Source organism: Lolium rigidum, chromosome 7, assembly GCF_022539505.1.
Source record: "Lolium rigidum isolate FL_2022 chromosome 7, APGP_CSIRO_Lrig_0.1, whole genome shotgun sequence".
Taxonomy (NCBI): domain Eukaryota; kingdom Viridiplantae; phylum Streptophyta; class Magnoliopsida; order Poales; family Poaceae; genus Lolium; species Lolium rigidum.
This window is the reverse complement of record NC_061514.1, coordinates 344,662,448-344,674,591: the sequence shown is the minus strand read 5'-3', so window position 1 is coordinate 344,674,591 and position 12,144 is coordinate 344,662,448.

The following is a 12,144-nucleotide window of genomic DNA, read 5'->3' as shown; positions in this document are numbered from 1 at the left end:
TTAGAGGTAGCCACAAGAGACTTGTACATGGACAGAGGAGGCACCAGCAGTTTTAGAACAAACTAGATGACCCGTTGCGCTATCGCGCAAATGGCAGAATCAAGTCAGAATTTAAACCATAAGTTTTAGCTTATTTTAGTATTAAGAATTACCATGTAATTTAATTGTTTTAGTATTGGAGGCTCGGAGGCTCGCAGCGGAGCTTTGCCCCTCCCGCTGCCGCCACCACCACCGTGGTAAAGGGAGGGCAGCTAGGTTGGCTGGCCATCCAGGCTGAGCTCCATCACTATCCGACGGCGTGCATTGGAGAAAATGTCCTCGACGGCCCCTCTGCCCTCCTTTGGCTACTCCCTCTGTCGTCATTCGACTGCTCCTTCCGCCCCTCATACGTCGTCCTCTTCCTCTTCCAACCCCTTAGACCCACTCAGCATCCTTGCCGATGCAGCGATTCTCGAGTCGAATTTTGGTCCGTTGTACAACACTTCGGACAACAATTGCAATTAACCCGAGCCAGCCAACAAACAAATGCAGGCAAAAAACGATACAATTAATTGTAACGTAGTTCAGCAGAACAAATTGAAGCCCACATGTTTCTGTAGGTATGCACACCCAAATAAATCAGGGAAAAAAAATCGAGGGCCAGTACCTATAAGTCTTATCCACGGTGTTATATATGACCTTAGTTCTAAGGAAGCATTTGTATTTTCATAGACCACTCTCTTCGATTCATATTAAGTGTCGATCAGTTTGTACAAAGCTAGAGTGAATCAGCGATGTCTACTATGGATGGTAGTAAGTATTTTGAAGGTAGATCTCACGCTAAAAAGGTATATTTCATTATTTACATGAATGGCAAGGAAATACCCAGAAATAATGCATTTTTTTAAGCAGCAACAATACTATATTGCAAGTAAAGTGACAATAATGTCATCATAAAACTCTACGGCAATAGTACTAAATTACAATGAACCGAGCAATAGAGATGTCTTAGATTTAGTAGCAAGCTACACAATAAAACAATTTCAGGTAATCGGTAGCCGCTTCATCTTCCGCGATCTTGTGTAGAGAGTGACATCATCACCACCCTGCCAATAGAAATACAAAAATCATGATTGCAAAACAACATCAGAAGTGATCATCCGCTTCAACTACAAATAAGGATGTTTCCAGTGCCCCGGATCTTTATTTTCTTGTACTCAAAATAGCAACCAATATCGTAGATAACATGGTTACACCAACCAACAAAATTATGCATGGCGAGACATGATTTCAAGATCCATTAACTACTATCCTAGTGATGCCAGCAATCATTAATTCATAAAGTCATTATATAGCTCGGAGGTTACATAGCAGAAGCCATTATATAGTGTCAACTATTTCTCATACTATGCGGATTTTATTGTATAAGCACTCATTCAGGCTATATTCGTATTACACTGACACCACCTTAAACTCTGATCCATCGTTCTTTCTTTAACCCGCAACATACAATCAAAGAAGTCAATAACTTAGAATGAAAATACATGTTGCAGAAAACTATTTAATAATATATGCTGTCTACCAAAGGAATAGAAAAAACAGCAACAGCAGAGGGTAGAGAACATGGGGCTGTTGTACTATATACTCTAAGAAAAAACCATTTACCAAGTAGATACAATATGGACTAATTAGAAGGGGTGACATGTACTTCTATTGATGATAGTAAAATACATCAATGTTGCAAGCGAATAAAAGGCAACGATTGTTGCATCATGGTATATAAGGAGAAACAACTCAAGAGGGATTTGCCTGGATTATGTCTACCTCATATTGCATACGACGTCTATTTAATCACAAGTTCCTCGCCACTTCAAACTACATCCCAGGGAAGTGAAGGGCATATAATTGTCCTGAAAAAGGTACACTACTATTTAAGAAAAACTTCCCACAGCAGCCTTGGCAGCCGCTCGGTGTCGCTGGGAGCTAGATCCGCCCATGCTTGTACTCACTAAAACACCACTAAATAGTTTGACCATTAAAACTGGTTAAGAGCTTGACGAAAAAACGGTTAACATATACATTTTGCTAAAAAAATGAACTGCAGAAGCAATATTAGTATTTATGTCCATAACGATAACCAGATCGCCTACTTACTAATACTACATAGGAGTGTGAATTTTCATCAAGTGCAGAAGCAATAGTAGTATTTATGTCCATGTTAGGAAACGTGATAGCACCCAGCAAGAACAAAAGTGTTTAATCATTTTCATCAAGTGCAGTAATAAATCCTCCGACTACCAAAATATGTGGATACATGATGACCAATGTATTAAATTGAATGGAAAGTACCTAAGATGTCGAATCTGAGTACACAGATTCTGCTGGCCACTTTCTAGCATAATTCAACTTCGCCTAAATGAATCCATTGGCACCTTATGTCTGATGTTAAAGGGAAATGCGTTGATGCTTTTATCAGGGCACTGTACTATCAGATTCCAGGAAAATTAGATATTACTACAAAATGAAAATTATCCAAGGTATTATCAGTCTGTATTACATGGGAAATAGACGGGGAGCCAGTCGGACCAAATAATTTGGCTAATTAGCACAAAAATAGCCCTTCCTAAGAAGGTCAAAGCCCTTCTATATAAAATAAGTTTAATAGGCCTAAGTGCTCGGATGTCGCTCTAGCTAAAGATATGCCTGTAACTCTTGAACATATCTCACTTGCCTTGGTCCATATGAAAATAGCATCAGACATGAGGTAGCGCAACACTTAAACTGTATGACAAAGAACCATACAGCACGCCACAAGCATTCCTTGGTGTAAATATCAATTGATTCTACATAATTAGCTCAAGAATAGCAAGGTGACAACAATGAAAGTATTTTATCACAATCACATACCACAAGTACATTAAATAACAACTATTCTCCAAGGGAGCCAAATGAATTGTTTGAACAAATGTTGTAGAGATGATGCCCAGTTTTTTACCTTGCATACATCCGGCTGCTACCCCCACAGATGGCTATCCTCGAAGCATCGAGGCCACTACTGATATCAGCAATACATAGAAGCAACTTGGCCACTATCATGCACCAACCCAAACAAAGAAGCACCATCAGTAAACCAAGGAAGAATGCAGAACAACGAGCGTGTGTATTGATAAGTTCGATCGAATAACGCTTAAGATTTCAAGAGTGGTTTAATATTGGCTTCTATCTAAATTGTAAAGAGGGGAGGACCTTATTTTCTTGTAAAGACTAAAAAGAAGGCAAAATGGCAAATGATGCAAGGTTTTAACACTCTTCAAAGTATAAACCATATTTCTGCACCAGTGAGCTACTCTCATGAGCACCAGAATAAGGTATGTGCACTCTCATGAGCTTAAACCTGAATTCAGATAGAAATTACCTCACCTTGCGGAGCTACCCGTCAGCATCGATGCCGGCGAACATGATGTAACCTGCCATGCCTTTCAATGGACGAAAGAAACACCTACTCATGCATGTAAAGAATTGAAAACTGTGAGCAATATAACCTAATGATTTCTGCAACAAAAGAAAATTACACATAGATGACAGACTGAAATTCCATTTTTTGTAGACCGATATAACCAAGGCCATTAGTACCATTTTCTCGTAGATCAATATTAGACATACCAAGGATTGATAGATAACTTGAGAGGTCCCTAACTCAAATCCATCCTTTTGAGCACAGCTGTCACTTTATTTGCAAATTTACAATACTATCTAAAATTTGTGAAGCACAAACATGCATAGCGCTGATGGAAAAATTATATGGATAGTCCAGTTTACATTTGGATCAACCTGAGTAAGGAAATGAAATGCCAAGCTGCAATAGAATATCAAGTCTACTCAAATAGAAAATTAATGGGAAATTAATATTGCACATTGACCAACTCCATTATGAGAATACAAAAAGAAACAAGGTTCAAGTGGAGGCAGACGAAAACTACATGATTTAGCCATTGTCATGGAAGGATGCTGAAGGGGCCCTGTTCTGCGCCTTCTTCCGTCCATACAATCTATTTGTCCACATGACATGAACACCATAATGAGAAGGTCAAATTTATAGCAACCCATTGCCTCACAAAGTATATCGTAATCTATGAATCATGCAAACAATATGCGAATGTGAGTACCAACTTCTGAATCTAAGCTTGCAAAAACTGTTACACATGTAAAGCACATGAGTGAAAGAAGGGATGTACCTTTGAAGAATTTCCAACATAATGCTCGACAGCCATTCGATCGGTCGATGATAGGGCCTCCTTCAAAGCAACTCGCGGTGCATTTTCTCATATATGAGCACCAAGTAATTTCATAGAAAAAGAAGCAATTTTATCGGTAAAATGTGCTATTGCTCTGTGAAAGATGGCCTTGCCTATCGAGTTTTAGAGTCCATATCAATATGGCAATATATGTAAAATTCACCGATGACTTATCGGGTAAAACGTGATATTACTCTCATGTCAAGCAACACACTTATTTAGAAGCCGATATAGATTTAAAATTTCATTTCAATGCATTAAAGGGAAGCAAACCTTAATTTACATCACAAAGATTATTAGGGCTTTCTTGCAGCAATAATATTGTACCACATTTTATGTTTACGGAATTACCTAAAATTACAACTCTCTCTCGAAGGTTCCATGGACACTATCTCCACGGATGAAATTTTCATCCACGAGTGCATCCCAACACCCGCCGACTCGCCTCCCGAACCAACAACTGCCTACCGTGTCCTTCTATATCTCAGGTCCTTGAGTTTGTTTCAGAAAATTCCAATTAAGTAAAATGATGTCCAAGAGTTGAACAAAAAATTCACAATTGTTCTATAACATGAAATGATAAATTTTCTGATATTGATACCTACCCATTTGAAGTGTGCATCGGGATTTTTTGGATCGGTTACTTGATAAAGACAGTGAGAATTATGTATAGTCTTCATGAGCTCCTCCACCTTTGCCAATCATTCTCTTAAACTCACTTGCAGGATCTGCAGTAAATAAGAGGCATGCATTACTTAAAACTTATCAGAGTGTATATGTTCTGCAAGTGAATCAGCTGCAGAAAACTACACAAAAAAAACTGCAATTCAGCTGAAGATAATAAACAGAGTTAATCAGGTTTTGGCTTCTTTATGCTTTCATCCTTTAGCAATAATATGGTTAACTAAACCCCAAGCATATGCGTGGAAATAATAAACGAAACTGAAATCAAACCGAAAACCAAGCAAGCATGTAGCGGTAACCAGATGATAAGCATCCGTAATTAGCAACTGCCCATGCCTGACGATATTTTGAAAGGAAAAATGATGGGTTAAATATAATAAGAAGGCCCTAAACATCACAATTACATATAAAAACAAGCATGATATCCTAACCAAACATGCACAAGTACAGATTAAAATCAAATTCTATGGTGAACCACACAATAACCGTTGTAAAATATGAAGGCTCCAAACCAACCCACCGTGCACTTTCTATCTTGTTAGCTGCAAATCCACACAAAAGAGAAGAAAATTGCGTAAGAAGCAAGGCCTCACCTCCGGCTGAAGCGAGCTCGTAGGTGCTGATGGTCATTCGGTAGGCAGCTGTGTCCAACAACCGAGGCGGCCTTCCGCTACACACCATCCCATCTCGCTTGATTCCACGAGCACATGCCACCTACGAGATACACATATGATTTTACCACCGAATATAAGGAGGAAGCAGGAATTTAGAATGAGCACATAACCATGCTATAGTTGTTAAAGCTACTTCCTAGTGGTAGGGGAACTGTTTTATTCTAGAAAATTTAATTTAGCTAACTCGTACTAAACAATCAAGATTTAAGGCAGAAGTAAATGTACACGACACATATCACAAAAGCTGTTGTTTCGGATCAATGTCACCACATATTTTTCTGTTTCCATTCGGAATGACTTAAACAATAAATAACAACGTGGCAGGAGTGACGTAGCAGCAGAAACAAAGCACCTGATGGATATTTAATACGGGAAATATTAAGTAAGCTCCTAATATAAACTTTTGGGACTTCCGTAGATGATATAAACATTACTTTTCAGGTAATCTTTGAGTTCATACATAACATTGGCATCCTTCACGAACGAAACATTACCTTTGAGGTAATCTTTGAATTCATGCATAACATTGGCATCCTTCACGAACGAAACATCATAGCGCCATTTTCAACACCAAATTTGATATTACAGCAGCTTCTTGGCAATAGTTACAACAATATTACTACATCAGCGTTGGTAATCACTGGGTAGAAAAACTTGAGATTTGATGGTGCCATAGTGTAAGTATTCAAGATTCGAGCTAGTCGAAACTTACGCCATTGCACGCATCCTTTTGATGATGCCCAGGAATTCATTCTACAAGCATTCTTGGTTCCCATCTTTTACTGTCTGCAATTAAGAAAAGAATACAAAGCATTCAAACGTTCATCTCAATTAAGCAGTCAACTAAATAAACAAATCACCGTAAAGAATAGATTTGCGCTACACCAAACTCAAACCTAGAAAATATATTAATGCCTCTGTATGCAATCCTACCGCAAAATGGTACGAAAAAATAGAGACAGTAAATATGAAGCAACTCCTACATAGTATTCTACTTGCTTTCTCTTGTAAAGTAGACCATGAAACTAATATTCTACCCACCTACACATTAAGCAACTCTCACCTAATATTATGACTGCTACCCAGTTGCTTCGGACCCACTCCACGAACTGCTCCTTCCGGAGTAAATAGTCAAGTCTGGATGCAAGAAGGAACACACAAAAATGAAAGAAAAGCACCGCAAGCAAGGGGCAAGGAATCAATAACAAAGCGTATTGAATATTAACACTGGAAAATTACCGAAGAAGGGATATCCGCTATTTTTTAGAAGAATAAAAGTGCAACAGAACAATTGATACAAAGGTATAGTCAAGCATACCCCAAACCCCACCTTCTTATGTGCCTATCTTGGCGTAATTGTCCATTTCATTGTGGACCCCTTGACAAAATTACGGTGAAGAGAGCTATAGCTTACTTAATTTGTGGATGGTGCCCGAATAACCTCCAGCGCCATCCGAGCGTCAACATGCTGCAGCTCACTACCCCGAAGTAGGACAACCTCCGAACATTTTGAAGTCGGGTAATTAGGCCAACACATAAAACGAGAACCATTAAATGGGTTTAGAAGCGTTGGTTAAAAAATGTGGGTAAAATTTACAATAAGGGTTAAATGGTAGTCTAAAATATATATTAAGACCTGCAGTTAAAAGAAAGTGTCAAACCTTAATTTAGGTTATAGCCGGCAAGAAAATATCTAGGTGTGTGAGTGATAGGGAGGTAGTACCATGAACACTGACAAATATGCATATTATCACATATGCCAAAAGTGGCCAACTGTACAACAAAAGGAATTTGCTAGCTTGAGTAGATCATAAGCAACTGAAAGCAAGTATATATGCTATAAACAAGATCCGACAAGGATGAATAAGCAACTGAAAGCAACTTTACCTTCAGGAAGCCGTGTGAGTGTATCAGTCACCACAACACCATTATTCGCGGTCTGTGCATTATACAAATCGATATGCTCAACCTCACCGTTACAAATACCCAGCACAACCATTAGAATCCTGCACAAGTGATGAATTATTAGAAAGAAACACGCATATAGAGCAGAATCCATAGTAGAATTGATGAACTCAGCCTTCCTATTCTCAGCACACCGCAAAACCGAGAACAAATATGCAAGGTCGCGACAGGTGAACCTTCTGACTCGGAACATGGAGTTGTCCCGATGATGAAGATCCTTTGTGAGATCTGCTATACCAGAGGAGACTGGTCCACATCCAAGAAGAAAGTGAGCAGCTTGACCTTCAGCACCAATAGGTGGAAATTAATCTTCTCAAATTCATAAATAAGGAATAGTAAGGACACACAAACTGAGATATATTATCAAAATAACTGGCTGCAATTTTCGCTGAGTAAAGTACAAAAACATATCTACATGATGATTTCTTTAGAAATGCAATATTGTATTCCTCTTTCCAATACTTGTATAAATAAACTTTAAACATCAGTACAAAGCACTATATATAAATTTGCAGCACTCATGAATCCGTGTGCTAAGACAATCTCTCGCTGTTTATCTCCTTACGCTTTCCCAACCAGATCTGCTGCTAGCTGCAAGGAGAAATAACTTTAAGGTTGCAATCCATGGTCTAAACTGAAATCGATTTACTACATGCAAATAATCAAGAACACACCGGACATTAGAGCATGGGAAGAAACACAACATACCATCGCGAGATGCAGGGCGTCGGATTTGAGGGCCATGGCCAGCGTGGCCAACAGCAGAGAGGAAGAGGAGAGGGAAACGTGGGGGATGGGCAAGCTGGAGACCGAGCTCGATCCCGCCGCCGCTGCAGCCCTCCATCCGCCAGATCTCGAGCACCGGCAGCCATCGCGCATCCCCGCGCCGGCCGAAGAACCGCCATCCATGGATCTCATGGAGTCACGCAGACCGCGCCATCTCATGTGTGCCCCGATCCGTGGAGGATAGAAAGAAGGAAGAGGAGGACCTTACTCGTAGAGGAGTCTGCTGGCGCCGAATCCGTGCTCCTCCACCTCCGTCCCAGCCGCCGCCCCTTGCTGCTCCTCCAACTCCGGCGCAGGGTAGATTGAGCGTGAGAGGCGCGACGGCGGCTGCTCGGAATCGCACAGGAGGCGCCACGGCGGCGGAGCAACACGCCGGAGATGCGTAGGTCGAGGAGGAGAGGCGGGACGGCAGCTGCTCGGGGTGGCGGAGGAGGAGGCGCGGTGGAGGCTCGGGGTCGATCCTGAGAGGAAGCGGGGATTGGGGGAGGCTCGGGATTGGAGTGAGGAGGAGCCTTTTGGTTGGCTAGGGTTTTCACCGTTTTTGGTTTTACGAGCGACGCGAGCACGGACTCGGTTGTCTCAAACAAACGGCCCCACGCATGCACGGGCCCAGCCGTCATGCACTCGGAACAAGCAGCGGACGGTAGGAAAAAGATTACAACATCCAACGGTTGAGGTGAAAAGCGGGTTGGAAAATTTACTGTGCACGTGTAACGGACGAACCAGATGTTTTTGCCCCTTTTGAGTGCCTTGGTTGGTCGGGTAGTCTAGGGACATTTATAGGAGAAATTGCTTAAGGCAAGACTTGAACTCGAGTAAGGATAGCAATTTTATCCACGGACTGGATATCCACGGATATTCAACCCGTGAGGCACGAATATAGAGGGTTGATTGTGCCCACGGATTTCATGGGCAGATATCCAATAATTTATGGAGCGGGCACGGGTAGAGATTTTGCCCCATGAATATCCAATAGACATCCATCTGACATGTGGGACCCACATGTTAGTGGGACATATAATTTTACCTAGGCCTAGTTGACCCTCTCTTGAGACCCAAATCACCAAAGGACCATATTTTCTAACCCCGATTACCCTAATCCTTGTTGTTTCTTTGATATTTCTATGCATTACCCTCATAATTATTGTTCGTATTGCTAAAATATTGTTGAAATGCTCGTGTTGCGCTCAAATGTTACCATGCTGATGTGTATAGTGTGTAAACACATGGATATCCATGAATATACGGATATCCGGCGGGTTTGGATTTGGAGCGACATCCATGCTCATGGATACTATCATGGGCAGGGTACAATGAGACTGATGGATATGGGCATGGATCTGGTTTTGGTATATCCGTCCAAACCCGCTCTATTGTCATCCTTAAACTCGAGTCTCTGGTACCATATTAAATTTCATGTATTAGGTAAGCCAACCAAAAATCCAAGCTAGTAAAAAGGGCAAGACAATACAGCTACACAGCTCAACATATTTTTCTTTGACGGCTGGAATCTACTTTACAATTTGCCCTGGTAACTACTGTAAAAGTACATCTAGTCGTGTTTTCGAATGCATTAGAAAAAGATTTGGGTGCATCAGACCCTTAACATCTCCAGCCATGCACTCTAAAGGCCGTTTCGGTTCGAACATTCCCCAAGTATTGTCGTGCGCGCCAACCGTGTCTATCAGAAACACCGAACAACTTTTGCACTTGATTTTTTACTTGGGGCTCGTGTTTAGGGGACGTGGATGGAAACCAACACACTCTAAACACAACATGACACGGCAACGTCCCCAAACGCTTTTTTAGTATGTTGTTTAGGACACGAGACTGAAGATGCTCAATGACTACTTCATCAGATCCATATTACTTCCAACTAAAATGAAACGGAGGGGTACAAACTTTTGCGGCAGCCCGTCTCTTCGTTCGATTCTGATAAGAAGACAAAATGTGTTGGAAGACTCTCGAATCCCCCCGTTCTTTGTAGAACTTCTGTGAAGTTATGGCTAACGGACGTGGCTCGGGAGATCCATGGCACCTGCGATAGCAATATGCCAACGGCAACTCGTAGAGGCATCGCCTGTTGAGCCTCGATCGCCATCCAGGGCATTGAGCTGGCGAGTCCAGGAGGCAACCTCCTGATTCTGTTGGAAACAAGAGCAGTGGAAGAAACAAGGTAGGTAGCCGATTCAGGCTTGTGCCGGCAGCGATTCTTTTGCTTTGGTTTGCAGACAGCGAAGGATTACAGTCTGAAGTCTAATAATCTCGACTCTTGGTTTTGTTCTTCTGAACTTGTTCCGTGTGTGCAATTTTCCGATGGTTGTGTAGTAAACACATGCTGCAAAATAACTTATCATCGCTTGTTGAGCTGAGTGCCTAGTCACTACTCACTACTCACGTGAAAAAAGGCGAGATTGAGAGCATCTCCACCGGTGCCCCCATAGCAATTTGGCGGCTGGGAGCGAAAATGGGCTCACAACGGCGCCGCCAAATGGCGCGAGCGCTTTCCCGAGCCCAATAGAAGCGCCGGTAACCCCGTGCCGGCTCCTTGGCCAAGGGCGTGAATCGGGCACGCCGGTGCTTCACGAGGCGGAAAATTGTGGGCGTGGGAGCCGTCTGTCAGTGACGGTAGGGCGCCGTGCGGGATATTTTACCGCCACGACACTGGGCCGGAAACTCTCCCGCCACGACGCCGCGCGGGAAATTCTCCCGCCGCGACACCGCGCGGGAGGTTTCCCGCCTCGCCGGCGGTCTATATTATCCCTCCTCCCCCGCCTCATTGGTGCAAAAATCCTAGAAAATAGCACAATGTTCGATTCGTGGGACGAGGCGGCGCTAGAGGCAGCCATAGAAGTCGTGGAGGAGGACCCGCAGCTCGCAGAGTACGAGGCGTGGGAGGAGGCGGCGCTAGCGGCGATCGTAGATGCCTATGTCGCGGACGAGCGGCAGGGCCAGGAGGCGGAGCGGCGGGAGCGCGAGGAGGCGCGGCGGCTGCGGGAGACGCGGCAGGAGGCGGAGCGGCAGGGCCAGGAGGCGGAACGGCGGCAGCGGGAAGAGGCGGAGCGGCTGGAGTTTCGGGAGGCGCGGCGGCGGCGGGAGGCGCCGAGCCAGCACCGGTGGGAGGCGCGCCAGCAGCAGGGGTGGGAGGAGCTTGCGCTACGGCGGTTGCAGCGGGAGGAGACGCAGCGTCAGGATGAAGTCTACGAGCGGCGGCATTTGGTGGAGATACAACTCCGGCTACAGAGGCAGGAGTTGGATCACCGTCGGTGGCGGGAGGAGCTCGAACAGCAGCTGCGTCAGGAGGCAGTGGTCGCGGATAGAGTCGCGTACTTGACGTTCGTGGCGGAGAGAGCAGCGGGGGATCGACGACCTCCATAGAGTCAGGTGGGCAGTATGTAGTAGGCTAGAGATGAAGCAGGTTTCACATGTCATCCGGGGAGTGAATAATGTTTTACTCGGGTTTGCCCAAAAATATTATTCATTCCTCGATCTTGAATGACATTAAAATGGAACTACAAGTATAAATATGTAGTTTATGTAAAAAAATATATCTATCGAGGCCGCCAGTTTGGGGGCGCCGGTGTGGGAACAGCTCCCCCATGTAGAGGATGCAGTGTTGGCGTCCTCCATACGGAAGTGCTGGCACCTCTACCGGCGACTATTTGGGGGCGCCGGTGGAGATGCTCCGAGGCCCCAGTGGTAGGATGGTGACGTCGGCACAGTGGCTCACCGGTACGGGCCGTTTCCCTCTTGCCTGACGA